Source organism: Amblyomma maculatum, chromosome 4, assembly GCF_055883805.1.
Source record: "Amblyomma maculatum isolate TAMU_Amacu chromosome 4, ASM5588380v1, whole genome shotgun sequence".
NCBI lineage: Eukaryota > Metazoa > Arthropoda > Arachnida > Ixodida > Ixodidae > Amblyomma > Amblyomma maculatum.
In genome coordinates, this window is record NC_139347.1 from 190,555,301 (window position 1) to 190,576,796 (window position 21,496).

Genomic DNA, 21,496 nt, shown 5'->3' on the forward strand with positions numbered 1-21,496 from the left:
CTCAAAGTGGGAGACAAATCATCAAACTGCATGGGAGAAGTTCTAATTAGGCATTAACGCAGATGATGATGATGATGGTGCCATGGTCAGAGAGAAAGTCAACCTGAAATGGTGTCACAGCAGCACGACGAGAGAACAAATTCTATGGTACATAATGAGCTGTGAATGGTGGCCCTGGCTGTGCAGGCAGTCAAAGGCGAAAGACACTGCGCATTACGATGTGAGAAGCGAAAGATCAGATAATGTTGTCCACACTTTTATTAGCAAGTGCAGTTTCCTACACATCACAGATACAGTAGCCCCAGTATCAACAAGGAACGGCCCTACATTTGTTGACGTATTCGCAGTTCTTGCCTCAGGCAGTAACTAGTTTTCCTGGGGCAGAGATGCAGCAAAGAAACCGAGTGGCATTATGAGGATGGAGGCGAGTAGGCAGGTGGTGAGTGGAGGTGTCAAAGTTGTCTGCAGGACAGACGTGGCCAAGGCTCAGGGGCGCGTAAAGGCAGGCACATCTGCAGGTGGCGACAATGACGCACAATGTGACCAGAAACTCTGCACGCATAACAAATAAGAAGGTTGTCATATATGCACCAGGAGTCCACACAAAGAGGGGACAGTTACGTAGGAATGAAGGTGGCAGGCTACAGTGGAAGGCGGAACGGGATAAACATGTCTGACCAGATCTGACGTTGCCATACATGAGCGTTATTGCAGCAGGAACCTGCAGATGAATGAATGGCAGCACTTCAGTCACTTGCTCTCAAATCAGCCTGAAGGGTCATGGCCAGGCTAGATGGAGATCCCCAAATGTCCTCAATTAGGAGTAGCTGTTATATCACCTCCCCAATCGCAGTCTTTAAACTGGTCCAGCAGCAAGCTGCTGACGGAACTAAGCTGGAAAGTGATTCAAAGTGCACAGAAGGTGGCTGAACCAGAATGCGCTGCTTTGCTCCTGCCAAAGCATGAATATATTGGCAACAGTGATAGGGTTTAGGACAACTGCGTCAGCCTCAATGTTTTTGAGAATGTGCTTTATCTGATCCATCTCTGGCTGGAGACTTCTAGATGTGTAAACAGGTTCACAATGTCTTCAGTATAACTGGTGAAGGATCCTTGCAGCTGGGTTTAGGCTCACAAGTACTGTTTGGAACACAGCTTTTGTATGCAAGGGCAGCCAAAGATCTAAGAAAAGGCGCGTTTAAAAGCAGACTAGGTGGTGAAGTTTGCTTTGCGGTTTCTGCTCTACAAACTGGCAATGCCTGTCACGTAAAACAACATGTCGTTCAGCTTCACAGCGTCGTCTCCCTGGTTGTGGACGCTTAACCGCTTGTAAGAGGTAAGCCAATCCTATGTATCTTGGTCATTGAACCCATTGAAAATGGCCGGGTCCCACTATCGACATCAAGGTCCCTACATACCTATCTTAATGTTTAGCCAGCTGTGGCGACCTAATCCTTGAAAACTTCATCTCATTCGCACACTTAATTTTCTGCTGCCCCTTGCTACACGAAGTCAAGAATGTAGCACAAAAATAAAGAACAATGGACGAAGAACACATAAGGCGATTGACTAGCGCTGGTCAATCATTTTATATGTCCTTCTTCGTCCGCTCTTTATTTTTGCGCTAAATTCTTGACTTCATGAATCATCAACTAGCCCGGCAGCAAGCTACACTTGGGAGGGAACGAATAAGGTTTGCCACATGAGGGACGGTGCACGAATTCAGGATCTCTGAACAGAACAGATATTCAGCTTAAAGGGCCACTGTCCAGGGAAGGCCCTTTTAAGAAAAGGAGGCCAGTGTTTCGATCAGGTACCGGAGATAGTCTGTGCAAAATTCTACAGCGACACGCGCGCCGCAAATCATCGAAAATACAATTCAAAGCTCCCTCATGCTCTCCTTTGAGAAGCCAGCTTCACCGCTCCCTGCGCTGGCCCGACGGGCGCCGATAATGACGTACGTATCGGGAACGACGTCCATTGGTCCGTCTAGCTGACTGACGGGAGAAGGATGGGTGTCTACCGCTCGCAGCGCGCTTTTCCCTCGCCACGGCCAGACTGAATCCAGCGGCGCGCGCTCCCTCGACCGTTTTTTTTTTTTCGCGCTCGCGGAGAGCCACGCCCCACCTCCCGCCAAACGCGGAGGAGGAAGGGGAATTTGTATTGCGGAGGCTAGACGACCTCGGGCAGGAGAGTGAAAAACCTTTGCGAGGGAACGGAAGGAGAGAGGCCGGATAGAATCGGGTGATTGCGGTGGCTGTAACTGCGTTATTAGTTACTCTTTTCAAAAACATTTTGCGGCCTTGCGTTCCAGGGGCGAAGTCTCACAGTCACCGGGGAAGAAAATATTTTCGACCGGAGGGTGGACAGTGGGCCTTTAAGCAACGAAGGCGATCTTAGTCTAGAAGCAATGAGCGATAATTTCAGAGCCATTGATAATGAGTGCATGGCAGAGGTAGGCAGTAGGACAATTAGACAGGCTACCAGTAAACTATCTAAGCAGACGAAATATCCGATTATGAAATGGCAAGGCGTGAAAACCTCCCTCCGATGGGTCAGGATAGAACTGGCAGAGATGTTAAAGGTACTCAGTGAACGTAATTTGTTCGACGCAAGGGAGTATATTACGGAGAGAATCGAGCATGCTCTAAAATACAATGCTAGCCTGAAAGAGGTGAAGGGGAAATTAAGTAAGTGAAAATCCGATGTATGCATACCAAGGTAGCCGAGGAGTTCTACACTTAACCAGGCTGATAATGAGATTAGCAATAGTGAAGAGCAATCAGACGTTCCGTCAGTGACAAAGGAAGAGGTTAAGAAAGCTTTAGAAGCTATGAAAAGGAGGAAAGCAGCTGGGGAGGCTCAGGTAACTGCAGATTTGTTGAAGGACGGTGGGGATATTGTGCTTGAAAAATGGCCACCCTGCACATGGAATGTCTGGACATCGTCACCGGAGTTTTGGAAGAATGCTGACATTATTTTAATCCTTAAGAAAGGGGATGCTAAGGACTTGAAAAATTACAGACCAATCAACATACTACCTGTTGCGTATACGGAATTTACTAAGTCATTGCTACTACAGTTATATATATATTGAACTCGAAGTGGATCACGGAATAGTTAGATACATAGGCAATTTCATATATAAGGCAAACCAACAGATGAGGCTCTCTATAACCCAGAAGCATGAATATGGTACATGTATGGCAGTGGTGCGTTGCCTGCCGGCAACACACTGCTCACCAAGGGTGCGGCGATGACCTGCAAGGTGTACACACGCACTGAATGTCACCTGCCACCTAGTGTCGAAAAGGAGAGTACATTGGGAACACTTCCAAATGCCACTTCGCAGGCGCCAGAAATCTTGGCAGGCAGCAGCTGCCATGACTGCACAACCCGGCTCTATGCATGAAAAATGATTGCCGGTGAGCTGTTAAAACAATCCTTTGCAGGGCACGACGCGCAATTCGATGGACATGAACAACGCTGCTAAACTTTAATGTGGGATTTTCAGGGGGATATTTTGAGAGTTCGATATAGGAAAATGATATATATGCATTTGATATATCCGGGATCAAATACAGAATCAGGACAACCTTAGACTTTAATCAACCAAATGATCAGGCAGGTTTTCGGAAAGGGTACTCTACCATCGATCATATTCATCATGCTATCAACGAGGTGATAGAAGGATGTTCGGGATATAACCAGCCTTTATAAATAGCATTCGTTGATTAGAATAAGCATTTGACTCAGTCGAAACGTCAGCAGTCATTGCCTAAGGGTGTATATGAGCCGTATGTGAAAGTATTGGAAGATATCAATAGTGGCCGCATAGCAACTATAGTCCTCCATAAAGAAAGTAATAAAATTCCCATAAGGAAAGGCACTAGGCAAGCAGACACGATCTCCCCAGTACTATTTGCCACTTGCTTAGAGGAAGTATTCAGAAACCTGGAGTGGGAACAATTATGAATAAGGGCTGATTTAATACATTGCCTTGTTAATTAACTCAGTGGACAAATTACAAAGAATGCTTAATGACCTAGGCAAGCAAAGCAAAAACATAGGCCTAAAAATTAATATGTGGAATTAATATGTGGAAGCCTACGGTAATGGTCAATAGCCTCGGATAAGAGCAGCAGTTTACAAAAATTCCGAGAGCACTGTGGAATCTACACTGCAGAAATGCGACAGCCTGAGTGTTGTTGGTGCACAAGGTGCATCACATTTGCTCTCATTATCATTACCAACTAATTGCATCGTCATTGTTAATTCCATCACTTCATTATCACTAATTGCAGCATTATTGTTATCGCTACTATCATCCTCACTGTAGACAAGAAGAATTATGATGTGTTTCACGATTCTGGGCATGGCGCAGTAGGTTAAAGCGCTCGGCAGGGGATCCGAGGTATGGAGGTTCGATTCCCGGTGGAGATCGGACTTTCATTTTTCTAGATTTAAGGACAAAGTTTTCAGCGCAAAGGCATGCGGCCGAAGGAAAGAAGAAGAAGGAAGACTATAGGGCTGAACACAGCGCAGTGTTTGTCCCTATAGTCTTTTTTTTTTCTTTGGCCACGTGCCTTTGCGCTGAAAACTATGTCCTTAAATATAGAATACCAACTAGCCCAACAACTTACTCTACTGAAGTTCATTTTCCTGATGACGTTACTTTCGGTTTTGGGTGATGACGTCATAGGATTGATAGCTTTGTCTGACCGGACGAACAAACAGCAACAGTATGAGCCGTTGAAGGCTTTCGCCTTAATAGGTACACGGGTGGAAACAGGCACGAGCATTTTGGAACAGCTCAGGGAGCACTGGTAATGCCACTTTGGAGCAGTAAAACGAGTGTTTTGAAGCACTCGAATTATGCTTTGGAACATGTTTCTAGGGTCAAGCACTTTTAATAACTACAATTTTTTTTCTGATATACAAAAAAATCCAATTTGATTACTTTTTATTCAAGATTCAATGCTGTACTACCTATGCACGCATATCTCAACATGTAAAGATGTTTAAAGTAACACAGCTGACAAAGCTTTTGCCTATTCTGACTTGACAGCTTTAGACATGTCCACGCTCAAGCACCACCACTACCTTGGAATTAAAATAAACAAGCTGCACATCGCCACTTTTTGATTCCGCAGCTGTGCTGATAAATTCCTGGGCACTGCTCAGTAGTACCTTCAGGAAGGATAGATGGCACTAAAGGGTAGCCTTTTCTTCCTTAAGCTTCTTTACTTCATGGTTGTCTCCCAGTGACTCATGTTTTCTTTTAAATAACACTGGGGCTACATGTCGGCAACAGGCTTTCTATGCCTTTCCAACACTCTTGAAAGCATTTCTTGCAATTAACACCGTCCTGGCATCACCCCCATAATGCTTCAAGTATGCTTTTGTCTCATGTAGACTGGACAGGTTTGTTGTTAACAACGATTCTATAGTGAAGTACACACTCATTTTCACAGCAGAACTGTTGGAACAACTCGTGTAGTTCTTTGTAACCAGAAAAGTTTCCTCAACAGCTCGTGGTAGTCTGTGGCAATTGCTTTGCTCCTTGCCCTCACTTCTCTCACCACCGGCGATTCAAAATGCTGGGAGGAGTTGCTGTCATGCGCACAAAACATTTTTCTCGCAATTAATTCCTCCCAGTCGTTTGTGACTCGTTTTAGAATAACTTGAGATCAAAATATTTCTTATGCTCGCTTTTCTAGTTTATTAAAATTTTATATGTGTTAGCTAGGCCCAGTCAAGGTGCATTGTACCTCCACCACTAGTGTGCTGCCATCGTTTAAACTATGACGACCCTTATAGACCAGAATACGGAGGGTAAATTGATCGCTGCCATATTGAGGGCGCTATAAGGCTACCTAGAGGTGCTGCAGCGAAATGACTGCTCTGCACTACCAAACGAGGTGGCCATGGCTATTCATAGCGCTTACGCCTTTACGTTTCTTTGAAGTTTTCACAACTTGCTGCTCACAAAATCGTCAAAATTGCATTTCTGCCTCATGGAAAGGCTGTTCTACACATCTCGCAATGGCAGAGGCAAGCACAGCGTCCACAAGTGGAGCTAGTGGTTCGGTTAAGTGCATGGTACCTTTCTATGCGAAAAATACTACGGTTGTGACTTTTCTTACCCTCGCGTGGTGTCTGCAAAAATTTGTTGCAGTCCGCACCGCACAAACAGGTGGCATGCCACAAGTGCGAGTAAACCTGATGTCTCCGTTTGCATTTCAGCAAGGAAGTGCCTTTTTTTTTTTTAACAGCCATGATAAGCAACGCCAACCAGTCACAAAAATAAGACCTTGATATCTCCTGTTTGGTTGATGTGCTGCTGATTCATTCTTCAACCCTGCTGGAAAGGAAAAAAAAAACAAAAGAGACACCGGGGAATCATCGCCAATGAGAAGCATTCGCTCGCAGTAGCGGCATGTGGTGTGTTTTGTGAGGTGTGGGCTGCGGCAGATTTTTTGCAGTCACCACGCAAAGGTAAAACATATAGCAGACTGCAAAGGTTTTGCTGGTACATGGGACATTACTTGGGGGTGCAAATCAAATCAGAAAAGTCACAGCCATAGCAAGCCTGCATGCAATGGTACCATGCGCTTATAGGAACCACTCACTTCACTTGTGGACACTGTACTTGTCTCTGCCCTCGCAAGATGTAAAGTATAGTCTTGCTGTGAGGCAGAAATTAACTTTTGACCATTTTATCAGCAACCAGTTGTGAAAACTTCAAAAAGAAACATAAAAGCGCAAGAGCTAGACACCCACGGCTGCCTCGTTTCACAATCCAGAGGCATAGTTTCGCTGCGGCAACTATAGATGGTGCTAGAACGCTTTCAAAATGGCAGTGTTCAATTTACCCTCCTTGTTCTGGTCTATAGACCTTTTCGAAAAGTGGTCGTGGGCGCTGCCATATTGAATACTGGGCTGTGCTGCTAGCATAAGAAAAGTTGAGAATTATCTCTCCCAAAGCCGCCCCACAGCCCAGTCAAACCAGTTTCGCCGAGGCTCGTGAAAAGGTCTATAGCACAACATGCCACTGCCCTGCTGCACTTCTCACAGTCACCTAACCAAATTGCATCGAACCGCATTTCTTGTACCTGGCGCAATTATGGCCCAATACAATTAATGTTAAGCAAAAATCATGTTTCGCTAAATTTTATGGCAAAATACCAAGGCATCAAAACATCATGGCAAAACATCAAGTTTTGGAGTTTTGGAACAATATTGTGTTTTGGGGCAGGATGGCGCAGGCAAAGCAGTTTGAAGCAGAATAAAGCAAACGGAGTGAATGGAGCAGTACTTCCACCCTGCAGGTAACAAAGCTCTGGATGTTGTTGGCAAATGTGTCTGCTTAGGACAGGTAGCAACCGCAGATCCGGACCATGAAAGAGCGATAACTACAGGTTTTTCCCCCCGAATTTAATCCTAGTGCTAGTGCAAATAATCTGAGCGCTGACTGATATAATCTGCGTGCCATGTAATTTAATTCGAGTGCCAAGCATTTAATTAAAGTGCCAGCATATCTATTTCAAGCGCGAGCTCAAATAATGCCAGCGCCAACTAATTTAATTTGAGTGCCAAAGCAATTAATACAAGTGCCGGCAAATTTAATCCGTGTGCCAACCAATTTAATCCATATGTGGAAAATGAATGCAATAGAGGGCTCCAAAGCACGAAACATGAATTCCAGAAATAAATCAAAATTGAGATCATCTTTCAGACAATGCGCCGAATCAGCAAAGTGTCAACGTATAGGATAGCCTTCATTAGTATTATGACAAACATTGCCTTGATGCAAGTGTTTTAAACCTAATGTCTCCCAGAAAATAAAACTGCATTTTAAAGACGGCCGCTTCTGTGCTTTTACAGGCCTGTAGTTTCCTACGCTGCTACAATTACAGCCCAGGCAAATTAAGCACTGCTGTTTGGGTTAAAAGCTCTGCTGTACATAGTTTCAGCCACTTTGCCATGTCAGAGCCAGACTGAATGCAACGGCACGCGCTCTCTCTTTCCGTGGTAGTGGCCGTGTAAAATTGAGAAAGCGGTAAAATGAGATATGTTTCTCTGGCTCCATGTCTTCTCGCCTGAACGAACTCTGCTTTACACTAATCCTTCTTTTCTGCTAGTGGTGTTGAATCATTATTAGAAACACAAATACATTTCTGCACCGGTTGCCATTTCACAAAAACAGCAGGTTGTTGTGTGAAGGCCGAAATGCCATCAGCATGCAGATTCAGTGCATATGACAACCCATAATAAGCAGTGCTTAACCAGCCAATTAGAAGATGACAGTCATATTTATTCACTTGTCATGCGTCTAAACTAAAAGCTGCAAGAGGCGTGTCATAAACTGCAGTTTTTCAGCTGCGCGTGCTTCTTGGTTTTTGCAAGATACAAGAACAAAGCAAAATAGTGCATGCAGATGTGACGCTTAAGCGTCGCATGGTCTGCGAAGTGATCTCAATTTCGATTTATTTCTGGAATTCATGCTTTGTGCTTTAGAGCCCTCTACCGCATTTATTTCCCACATATGAATTAAATCCACTGGCGCTTGTATTATCTGCGTTGGCAGTCTGATTCAATTGTTTGGCGCTGTCATCATTCGAGTTGGTGTTCGGATTAAATAAACTGCCGCTTTTAATAAATGCTTGGCACTAAAATTAAATTACACGGTGCGCAGATTGTATCAGTTGGCGCTCACATTATTTCCGCTGGCACTAGGATTAAATTCAGAAGGAAAACCTGTAGAACAAGTCTAGGATGGAGCGCATTTGGCAAGTTCTTGCAGGCCATGACTAGCAGCTTACCGGTATACCTCAGGAAAACGGTAAACAACAGTTGCATCTTACGAGTACTCATCTATGGGGCTCAAATGTGAAGGCTAATTAAAGGGGTTATACTTAAGTTGAAGTAGATGCATAGAGCTGAGGAATGGAAAATGGTAAGTGTAGTCTAGAGATAGGAAGTATGCAGAGTGGATCCAAGAAATCAACTCTAAATAATGGCATTCTAGTCGAAATCAAGAAGAAATGGTCACAAGCAGGACATGTATTGCAAAGAGAGGATAACCGATGGTCGCTAAGAGCAACAAATTGAATTCCAAGTGAAGGCAAGCGTGGCAGGGGGCGGCAGAAAGTCAGGTGGGTGGACGAGGTTAGTAAGTTTTCAGGGGTCAAGTGGGTGCAGCTAGCACAAGACTGGGTTAACTGAAGGATTATGAGAGAAGCCTTCGTTCTGCAGCGGGTATAGTCCAGCTAACGATGATAATGATGATGAGCTATGGACAAAGAAAAACCGTATGGCAACAAAGGGCTCCTTTATCACATAAAAAACTGAATTAAAAAAAAAATCTTCCCACCAGTTGAACCAGACTTGCAATGACCTCATTAAAATGGCCAGTTTGCCGCCACTCTGAAATTAATGGCCGAGCAGCATAACTTTTGGGATCTGCACTCGCAAAATCAATACTGACATATACATTTCACTTGAGAAATCTGTCACCAACGGTGACACCAGCATTTCATCTCTCCTCTTGAGTATACTCGTAACTCCCTGCCACTAAAAAGAAATATTGCTGACAAGTCGTATTGTCTACGAATAGGCTTCACAAATTCATAAAACATTTAGCGTAAATATATGTGCGGCTCCAACGCCTCAATTCGTCTTTTAATTAAACTGCACGTGCTCTTTTCTCTCTGTCTGAGCACGTGGAGGGGCAGCTGAACTGTGCATGTGCAAAGGTTATCGCAGCACGAGACTTGTGCTTGACGCGGCAGAAAGTGTAGATAAAGGGACAGAATGGAAGAATCGGGGGAGTCTGGCGGGAGCCCTGCTTGGGGAGCGATCACGTTGTTAGCTGTTGGCGAACAGCCCGAAGCATCCTGATGTAATGGACTGTGGAGCAGAGCAATACCAGGATGAAGACGGAAGCGATGCCTCCTGAGCTGGGTTTTTTTCTTGAGTTGCAGCCAGACGAGGAGCAATGCATTTTGTACTGCTCGGAGCCCCTTTTGCCATGTCACATAGGCCATCTTCACACCCCACTATGTTTTGTCTTGCCATGTAAAAGCACTGGCCCCTTACTTTTGTAGCAAAGCATTGTCCTGTCACGAGTCTCGACCACATGCTTCGCATTGCAGCAGCGTGCAGTGTTGTATCTTTGCAAAGTGCTTCTCTGCTGACCCGGAAATAAACTGGCATTTTTATCATCATCATCCGCCAGACTATACCCACTGCAGGGTGAAGGCCTCTCTCATATTTCACCAATTGGTATTTTGGAGCAGAATGGAATTCATGTGAATTTGTGACTAGTAGTCGGGCGAGGCCCTGACTCGCGGACCCATTCTTTAGAAGGCGGGGCCTTCATATTAAACTACAAATAGATTAGGTATTTTTAGACCTGCACCATTAACATCACCACGTCGCTTTGTTGCTTCAGCAGCGAGTCATGGCGAGTCAGTGTGCCAGGTTCATCCATGCTATGATAGATGAAAGAATTCAGAAAATGTTGATGAATTCTGAATCAACAGTTCCTGAATTCCTGACCAAACCAAACCGAATTCTGAATCAGGTGAAAGTAACACAGATGAAAAAAGAACCTGGAAGGAAGTGAGGAGCAGTCACAAAAAAAAAAAAACTTGGCAGTGAAAGGGTTAATAACAGTGTGCTCTTTGTGATTAGGGTCATCGGCTCTACCTCGTCCATCCATCCCAGAGGTCTTTCATCCTGCCATTTTCCATTCACTTCACGACATCTGCCATCTCAGCATCAGAGCCACATAGTGCCTCATTACCCAGCGGTACGTCTGGCCAAACATTAGACGTTCGCCAGTGGGCCCGCTTGTGTTTTGCTTGCCAGTCCGTCAAAATGACTCACTATACAAAGACTCCTCCCCAGTCTTTCCTGCCATCTGGTTGTTGCTTTGACCACGTTCACCTTGACTTGGTTGGACCACCACCTCCATCTAATGGCTGCCGGCACATTCTAATGATGACTGACCGCTTCACTCGTTAACTCGAAGCAGTGCCCACTCTGGACATTACTGCGCAAACAGTTGCCAAAGCCTTCGTTTCAGCATGGATTTCCCACTTTGGCTGTTACCACGGATCGTGACCGCCAGTTTGAACGCATCCTCTTCACTTCCCTTACCTGTCTGCTCGGCACTAAACACTGCCGCACCACAGCATACCATCCTTGTGCTAACGGCATGGTTGAGAAGCTCCATCGTCAGCTCAAGACTGCCCTCATTGCTCGCCTAGATCGCAAGCACTGGGCTGGTCACCTTCCTATGGTGTTTCTTGGCCTACGCACCGTTTTTCGTCGCGACCTTGGCTGTTTGGTGGCCGAAGTCATCTCGGAGACTTGTTCGTTCCTTCGGCTTCCTCGTCCCAGCCCCTGCAGTACCTTTAACGCCTTTAGGACTGCATTCAACACCTAAACCCACTCCCACCTCTATCATCTGACCGTCAGATCTTTGTGCACCTAGATCTTGCGTCCTCGAGGCATGTTTTTCTAAGGCGAGACACTGTAAAGGCGCCTCTTAGCCCCCCCTATGATGGCCCGTACCATGTCCTCAAACAGACTACAAAGTCGGCGACTATCCTGCTGGATGGTCGTGAGAGGTAGTCTCCCTGGATCGCCTTAAACCCAAATATATGGAGACATCTCCCCAGGAGCTCCCCTCGGATGTTGCTGGCTTATCTGGCGACATGCCTGCCGCTGAGGCACCCTCATCCCTGCCCCGTTGGCGCGTACATTTCGCCGCTCCGTTTGGTCGGGGGGCCCTGTAGCGCACAGCGCCGCTGTAAAGCGGAGGCGCTAAGATCGGCGTTCACAGCCAGCAAGCACGGCACAGGCTGCTCGGTTCGAGAAGCCTGCCACGCTGGTCCTCTTGTTCTGGTGCTCCGCTGCAACGCCGTAAATTCCTTACATGCTCTTCACTGCAGGACACTTCCTGCCGGCTGCAAATATACACAGAACCAGCACTCCACTGCTTCAATACAATGCTGCTTTAGGCTTGGGCACTGCCAGCTTCGACAATAAAGGAATCTGCTGAAGGCCACGGACACAAAGAAAAATTTAAATGAAGCTGTAGTACAGAAGAAGGATCAGAATTCCCCGCAAAGTAATTTGGGATGCGGATCAAAACGCTGCAAAGAAGACTGTTCTTTGCCTGCAGCTGCGAGGAGGGCTATCAAATGCAGGTGCCATATTCGGTTTGAAGTCGAGCACAGAGACTGGCATTCAACAAAAACAGTATGGAGCTCCTATCGGGATGGAGTCTGATGCCGATTTACGACCTACGGGAAGTCGGCGCAGCCGTGGGCGAGCAGCGCACCACGGGCGTACTGGCGGCCCATGACCGGTAAGCGAGCCATGATAATTCGCCCCCTTATGTTTCCTCGTGACTGCGGCGACGGGGATTTCAACAGAACGAGTCGGATGTACGGCCTGCATGCGGGGCCCGTTCGGCATAGAGGGTGGCCTGCCTCACTTTGGCAGCGGCACCAGGAGCAGAGCCCAACAACCCAAGTCCCGACCCCTGCCCTGATTCCTGTATTACATGGGCCTGCTGAAGGACCAGCCGTGCGACTCCCAAGGGGAAAACGGCACCCAGGTGGAGGTCATGATTAAGGGAGGAGGGTGTGGGAATTTAAGATTACCCACGCTTGCACAACACGGCTCTGTCTGCCTCACGGGGATACCTCATCTCTCTCCTTCCCCTGAAGCAGTGGCGGAGAGGGCAGGGGCGAGAGACCTGGCGTAGCGTGCCGGGCGGCCCCTCCTTCCCCCTACCCTCTAATATCGATGCACAGCATCTCATCGGGGGGAGACGACGCCGCGACGCCAGAGCCCGCGGATGCTGCTATGACCAAGGATAAAAATTGGGCACTCCCAATAAACATCCCAGCCCGGTGGCTCTGCCTCAGTGTTCCGTTCTTCCCTGCCACGGATGTGGTCAGAGCTAGCGGCGGGGCGTTCCGTTCTGAGCACAGAGCCTGAGTCCCGTGAGAACCCCCACAAGGTGTTGTTACATGTCTCCTTGACGTCAGCTCCAGCATCCATTGCAGTGAAGAGCAAGCACAGAGCAACGCCAGGGTTCAAAGCGATCGCTGAATGGAAATGTTTTTTTTTTTCATTTAAAGCACAAATTAGATTAAGCTCTAAAAAATAAATGCCATTGAATGGTACTGTGTCATGCAATATATATATATATATATATATATTACCCCGCACCTCCACCAAGTGTTAAGTGGGGATCCAGGCACTGGTAGCGGGCACTGGTAGCGAGAAGAACCGGAGCGGTGGTGGCTTAACTTTTGAGTCAGCTGGTCCGCAAAAGCACTTCCTCTTCCTCCTTCTCGGCTATCTGTCCGCTTAATCAGAACTTCTTCTTTACAATACACATATATAACTGCAAAAAATTTGCACATTTAAAGCTGACAGTGCCCAGGCCTAAAGCACCATTGCACTCAAGCAGTGGACTGCTAGTTCGCAGCCAGCAGAAAGTGGGCTGCTGCGATGAGCAGGCACAGAGCAACACCGTGGTTGCCTGCAAAGGCTCAACTTGAGAAATTATTTTCTCACTTAAAAGCACCCTGAATTAACTTTCAGTATTAAATGGCAATGAATGGCTCTGTGCAAACTAGTATTTTTCATATCTTTAATAGGGCCACTTCATTACATAACTGACGGAGGAATAAACCTCAAACCTCAATAGGGTAATTTTCTCTGATTTAGAATACTTTTGCAGGTGCACCTTACATTGTTTGATCTCTTTTATAATGTTTTCGCAGGTGCAGCTTAAGTTGTTTGATCTCTTTTATAGGTTTTTTGTCTTCTAAAAAAGTTGGAGAAATAGATTGAGTACTATAATAGTAATAATTGGTTTACAGGAAAGGAAAAGTTTTCCCGTGGACACCTGAATCACGCTACAAGGGAAGGAAGATGGGAGCGAAAGCGGAAAGAGAGAGGCCCCATAGTGGAGGGCTACGGAGTATTTTTGACCACCTGGGGATCTTTAACATGCATTGACATCGCACAGCACACAGATGCCTCTCCGCTTTGCATCCATCGAAACGCAGCTGCCGGCAGTCAGATTCGAACTCAGGCACTCTAGTCTAGTGCCTAGACCATAAGAATATAAAATTTGACAAACATTTCAAAATTTCAGCTTTTTGTACCATATTTTATGATTTATATTTGAACAAATATAAGGCAGAGTGTTTATTTCCTGCACATCAAAAGAACAATGCATTTTATTAATATGAAAATTTTTGTTTATAGTGATGCATCAAAAAGTTAATTTTTTTACAAATTTATCTGTGTGACTAGGTTTTGCTATTATACTTGCAAGCTTAAAGGAGTATAGACCACCTTCACTCTGGCTACGTCATGAAGATGCGGTGGCGCTGTCGTAATTACAGACTTTCGCGTGGTAGGAAAAACAATGCTTCAGTTGCTTTCGCCTATTGTGATTGTGCGATGGTTTGCTGCAGCCGAAAAAATAAAAAACAAAGCACCATGCTGACTAGTTGCATCACTGTGGCATGTGCTGGAAGGCAAAAGAACGCAAAGTTTAGTAAGCTTGCACAGGTTTCTTATGGGCGAAGGTCGCCGTAAACAGTGGGCCATCGCAGTGTGGCGCGAAGGCTGGATACCGACACCTTTACGCCAGAGCGGTTATGGGCTCAAAGGCCATGAATAACTCTAGTTTGGCCTTCTTTATGACGCGTAATGGTATATTGTGAGTGCGCGTAAAATGTTGACGAGGCAGCCAGTATATTAATGCGTAGACCTGTTTATAATGTAAGCAATTCCTGAAGCAAATTTTTTTTTCGCTTTCTAGTTGTATGTATTATGTGCATAGTGAGCTGCTGCGCATGCGATCAGTATTGCACTCCTCCGTGGTTATATTGTATGGCTAACATTAGCTTTGTTCACCTCAAATTATTTTAAATTTTGTGATGAAATGTGCGTGTGCTGACAGCCACTGATTTGCTCAATTGGAGATGAATTTTATTATACCGAGGGGTTTGAGTGGTATTCACTGCAGCTAATTTTGAATGCGAGTTGTGGGGTTGAGCGTCCCGAGTGACATATGGGCCCCTGTTTCAGATTTTGAGGATCTTTACATCAACTACGTACTGCATGGCACACTGTCGCATTCAGAGTTTATCCTACATAGAAACGTGGTCACGGCGGCCGGGACCGAACTGGGTAGCCCTAACTACGGAACCAGCATGTGGACGCTGCAGCTTGTAATGCAAGCTAAAAGCTTGAATACCCATGAAGAAATTATAAACGCTGACGCCAATAACCTTCCACGAACAGAACAGATAGGCGTGCAGCGTGGTGATTTAAAGGAATAATGCAAGGATAAGCAAACCTGTACGGTGCCAAGGCACAGTGCCCTTGCTACTGTTGCCATGCTTACCAACAACGCTCATTTGATGCTCGGTATGAAGAATCATCCGAGAATGCAATGATGTTTTGAGCGGAATACTTCCTACCTGGTTTGTGTGTGCTGTTTACGAGCGAGAAAAATCACATTCCACTTACCCGACTGAAAGTTGTTGTATGCACCCAAAGCTTTACAATTCTCGACGCATTCTGCGGCTAATGTGCTGGGCAAATAGCAAATAGATATAAATCAACGCTACTCATTTTCAAGGCAGCAACAACTTCGCTCGTGCGCTTTGAACCCGCTCTTGGTCTGGTACGGTGTGCAGGACAAGGCGATGCATGCTGTGTACGTGAAGTTTTTCCAAGTATTGCTTTTGTACTCACACAGCGCGTGGGTATTTTATCTGCCAAAAAGGTGCCTGCATATCACAATAACACGCTCTTGGCAAGTATGGCCACAGCAGTGGGGTGGCACCACAGTGCCGCTCCCGTGCTTTCCGCCTGCTCTGGGGCCATAGACGACTGCCACGCCACTTTGATTGCTTTGTTTGTTTTAAACATGACGGAGATCTATAGACACCTAATTTTTGGGCTCGTGTTTAATTAGCTGCAATGATGTGCAAGGTATTACTGTACAGAAAGCACCAGGTGATATCCACCTATGACCGCTAAACAATTTATCATTGAATTTCTTTCCTCATCCGTTTCGGTTTCAAAAGCTGTGTGATGGCTGTGACGCCAAAGTTAAGTCTAGGTGACGTGACGGGTGAAAAAAAATTGTGATATCCTGTGATGTTTAAATTCACTGCAACGCTGAAGCCAGCCTGCCTCAAGAACAGGAATCGCAACAATTGAAGAGCTGGAGATTATACTGCGGCTTTTTCATGCTGTGCATGGCTTGGACTTGATTGTGATGTCACAGCCATCTCTCAGCTGTTGAAACCGAAATTGGGGAGAAAAGAAAATTGAACTGAAAATTATTTAGCAGTCGTAGGCAAAAACCACTTGGCGATCCGTATACAGGAATGTCTTACAAAAATGCCACCAAAATTTGGCGTCTATACTCCTTTAAGATGGTGGTCACGGGCAGAAAATATTTTTTCGCCAAAAACAAGCTGGGATAATATTCCTCATAGCAATACAATTTGCTATGATTTTTTAAAAAGAAATTGAGGATGGTCAAGCCCACAACCTGTATCAGTTGGTGCGGAATGAAACCAGCACTTTTACCTTAGCAGATCAAGCTAGCCATAACAGCCTAGCATTATCCTTGATGCATTGGCATGACAGGAAAAAAAAAAAAAACAGTGGTAGCATACCATATATACACCATTACAAAATCGAAGAACTTGAAGGTAAGCTGTCTAAAAATTGTGAAAACATTTTTTTTTTTGTGGAACTGCAGCAGCATCACACTTTGTACCAAAAAAAATTGCCTTGACAAGCACTAGACCATATATATGCTGGTCTGCAAATATGAAACGCCTTTGCCCACACGTACCAGCCACAGCTATCCGATGGAAACTAAGGCAGAATCAAAAGCACAGAAGAAAGCCCCAGGTTGCCTCCAAAGGATCCTGTTTCAGCACACGCACCAAAGACAGGGAAGGACCTGGAAATCAGAACAATGCAATAAATGCCCACTCCTGGGAAAGGTAAGATGTGAAGGATTTTGTTACAACACAGAAAGTATAATGAATGAAAGTATGAATTCCGCAATTCATGGCAGTTGGTTGTGTCTACTATCTTTGCAAACATTTGTCGTCACTTCAAGTAAAGGATCCATTTCTCGTTCCTAATTCTGAGGCAGTTGCTGATTTGCTCCAAAATGAGAGCTTGGTATACAGTGCTGGTTTTAGCGTAGATGTGGTTGATTTGTATAATCTCTTCCACACTCTCAACTCATCCAGTATGTTCAGCAATGTATTACGGAGGACAATGATGATTGCTGGTTCCAAAATGAGTGTGGAACCTTAACCGGATCCTTTTTGGAAATGTTATCTTACTACCTGAGTAACACGTTTTTTGAGTGAGATGGTCGACTTTATACGCAAAAATCTGGTGTGTGCATAGGTGCCAAGATAGCTCCCATCCTCAGCGACATTTATCTAAGCAGGGTTGATATGAAAGTTGAGAATGATTTAGCCAGTTGTTGCATGCACATTTTCCGTTTCGTGGAGGATTTTCTGGTGCTAGCTAGCTCTGTGAATCCTGAATTTGTATCAAATGTTCTTGATGTTTTTGCACGTAATGGGTCGGGACTAAGGCTCACGCATGAAGTCCCCCAAGAAACAGCCTTACAATTTCTCGATTTAATGTTGTCTTTCCAACCCCACCATGTCTGTTGGCAGTATTCACCTAGGAGTGAAAAGCCCTTTCTGAATTACAGGTCCTTTCATTCAAAGCTCGTAAAAAGTAGTATTGTTACGGGATGCTTAGGCATGGCAGTGAAGAAATCTTGTCATCATAAAATGATGTCCAGTCTCTTAACTCAGGCGGACAAATGCAGGGAAGCTGGTTTCCTGAACTCAGTTCTCGTCTCGAGTGCAGACAAAGTCCTCTGCGCGCTAAAATTGTCTTCAAGCATGTGAGGGCGGGAAAGGTGTTCGGAGGAAGGAAGAAGAAAGGTATGTAGTAGTCATGCCATATGTACACACGCTGTTGCACCGAATTAAAAGAGTAGGAAGCAAGCATAATGTAAACGTTCTGTTTCCTTCTCCTAACAAACTAGAAAGAGTGGGAGCCGCGGTTCAAAGAATGCACGAGGGGCGCAGAAGAAATATGTGCAACATAAATCATGAAAATAGATATGTTCCTTGTAAGACTGGCATAGTATATCAAATCCCTCTGTCCTGTGGCCTTACCTACATAGGCCAGACTGTGCAACGCATTAAAGTGCGGCTCATGGAGCACGCTAATTCGCTGAAAAAGAAAGAAGCTAACCTAGCGAAGCACTGATCCATGTGCGAATGCGCGTCATTTTTTGATGACAGTGATGTTTTGTTCGTTCATTCTTACCAGTGCACTAGAGAAGCTTTTCACATCAGAAAAAGTAAAGGGTGCGTGAGTACGCCTTTTGTCACATTATCTCCTCGGGAAATGAATATGCTGCACAGTGGGCAGCAGTTCTGCCGATGCACTCGTGCTTTTAAATGCTTTTTTTTTTCTTTTTACCAAAACTTGAGGTCGTTGACGTTGCGCATGTGCGCTGTTTCTCTGTGTGCGTATATATGATGTGATTCTTCCCAATAAAAAAAAATCAGCTGTAAGTTCAGCGCTATTCGCGTGTCTCGTTTCGTTTATTTCTTGGTCTCTGTATTTTTTTCGCTGTTGGGCCACCATTAATTTCGATACTCCCCCGCTTTTTATTGCTTTGGCTGTGGCGGTGCTGATCGAAATTCATGCCCTGGCCACATCAAAGTCATGCTGTGGACTATCTTCATAAATAAGGTGAGTTTGATTACGTATATCAGCACCCTTGTGGAGCAACCGGTTTTTGCCAGCACATATTTTTACAAGCGGGTGCACTCAAGTGCTACTCACCTTTTCATGAGGCACAAGGCATACCATCGGGAGAGGCCATGAGCAGAAGCTGCGACGAAGCCAAGATCTCACAATCGCCGTGCATCAAGATTATTTCGGTACATACTGAAAGGAAACAGAAATGGTTGCTCTTGCTGGGGCAGGGCTAGCCGGGGCCAAACGGAGGCGTATTCGAAAATGAACTACAAAAGGAAAGCCCTTTCGTGCGAGCCGCCGGGACTGCTTCTAAGCGCACGAAAAAGGGCTCCTTAGTTCCTCTACACTTCACTTGAAGTCACTGATAAATAGACTCATAGCAAGATTACAAAAAAATAATTGAGATCGCTAAACAATAGAGCGTCGATGCAGAAAAAAAATTCCAAACAATTTGTAACGAGAGGGCAGCGGTGCAATGGGTTGGCGAGGCAAGTACGGAATGCAACACGTGCTTTGCGCTGTATTTCGCAGTACTCACGAAAGTTTGGAGAAAGCAGCAGGGATGCGTGCCACCCAACCTAATTTGCAGAATCCATTCCAGTCCGGTCATTCTGAAACAACGCGGCGCGAACAAGCCTCCCGCTTGCTTGTACCACTGCACGCCAAAATTGAAAAGGGAGAAAAAAAAAAAAGGGCACCTGCGGCTGCGGAGGCGGCAATAAAAAAAAATCGTCTGGGTTCGAGAGTACACGCAAGCAAAAAACAACAATAGGCAATTTATTACGTCACATCCGCCAGATTACAAACAAATCCTCCTTGCCTACCTTCTTTCTTTTCGCGCATGCGCAGCTTATCAAGATCGCGCGGTGGCGACCGGCAGGTCTCCGTTACTGCAGTTTCTCCGATAACCATCGTGCGTAGGCGACTAAGCGGCTGAAAAGCGTGCGCGGGACTGCGAGCCCAGACAGTGGCCCATTGTATGGTGGTCGGTTTTTCCGAACACCCGAATGGCCGCAGGCGTAGGGGTTCGCTCTTTTGGCTCGCCGACGAGGCTACTTGCTACGTGCCCGGTTGGAAGCACGGCGGACGCTGCACACTCCTGAGAAGCGAAAGCTGAGCGACGGTCGACAAGCTAATTGCTACCAGATGCATCGCAACCAGGCGGCGGACACACCATTGTAAAGGTCTTGCGAGGAGGAACCCCCTCGGGATTTCAAGGGTCAGTCGGGCGCCCGTGACGGAGGGAAATAATGCGCGTTTAACGCCGGTCCGATTGGTTAGCACACATAAGAACCCGAATGAGGCTGGGAACGCGTGTCTTAAGGATTTCCCACGAAATAGGCGGCCATGCCCTAAGAAGGGAAACGCTAACAAACCGAGCGGGGATGGCCCTAACACCCGAAGACACAAGCGACATTCTTGGGCAAGTGAAGTATGGGGAAGCGAAATGCCGCCGGCGAGAGGGGACGCGGCCATTCTTCAACAATGACGGCTGTCCTGTTCGGCTGCGGTAATTGATGTATGGCTTGTTGTACCTTATAAAGGTAATTTGTTAATCGTCATTAATTAATCACCGGTTAATAACTAAGACCGGCAATTGCTGTAGTGAAATCGTACCAAACATAAGCTTTCCCGTGATATACGACAAATTAGACTTGACGTTGTAGCCTGAAGTTCAATTGTTATCGCACTTAACACATTATTGACTTTTTGGCAATTATTGTATTCCGAGCGTACTCTATATAAGCTATCCAATGATATATGACTTGAAATTTTATAGATTAGGCGAAAAGTTAATCGCCTAATATTTTTCCACAAGCTTTACTATAACCCTTCAAATTACAGCATCGAGAAAATAAAACCGGCCACTCAAATCTTTCCTCGCCGCGACCATGATCACAAAGTGGAACCTTCTTTTGCGCGACCAAATTTGTTACAGTTTTCATTCCCTCATCTTTCAATTAGTGAATGGAACGACCTAAATAAAAATATTGTTTGCCTCACGAACCATGAAAAATTTAGAGAAGCCTTGGAAACGATGTTCCCTTCTTAGTCGAAAATGCTTAATAAACTGAGAAATTCGCCTGTTTTAAGTTTTTACGCTCGTTTATTTTTTTTTTTCTCTCTCTGATTTCTGCTCGTGTACTGCCGGTCTCGAGGGGGAGCGCGCTTCTCTTCTCTTACGGCTTCACCAATGGGGTCTGTTTCCACCTCCCGCCGCGCCTCGCGTTCACGCGCAAGGGAAACGCGCGCTCGCTCTTCGCTCCGCCCGCCTCAGTTGCAACCGGCAGGTCCTGACATTTCACCCTTTATGGTTTATACAAAGACGCCGTAATCAGCGTCTAAGATTTATCGTGTACGAGGAATAAAATATAGTAAACGCCGCCCACGCGCGCGCGCGCCTTCGTCAGTGCAGCCGAGCGCGGTCGAATGAAGCTGGTGCACTTCAACATTTTTGCCCCCAACTTTTGCACAGAAATAAATTTATCAGGCTATGCAGTGTTCTTTCGAAAGCTGTAAGCAGGTGTAGCGCGACCTGACGTGAGCGCATAGCAAACTGTTGGCTGGAGATTCTGTCAACAGCTTCTGTTTTCGTTTAGACCAAAAGAGGCAC

At 45.7% G+C, this 21,496-nt stretch overlaps 1 long non-coding RNA gene across 1 annotated transcript; it reads right to left on the reverse strand.

The window, feature by feature from the left end:
• Positions 1-212: 212 nt before the first annotated feature.
• LOC146193876 (uncharacterized) lies at positions 213-19,509 on the reverse strand. Its single transcript, XR_014706870.1, has 4 exons — positions 19,421-19,509; positions 18,967-19,071; positions 16,925-17,035; positions 213-512 (listed from the first exon to the last, which is right to left on the reverse strand). It is a non-coding gene; the product is annotated as an uncharacterized LOC146193876 (long non-coding RNA).
• Positions 19,510-21,496: the final 1,987 nt, after the last annotated feature.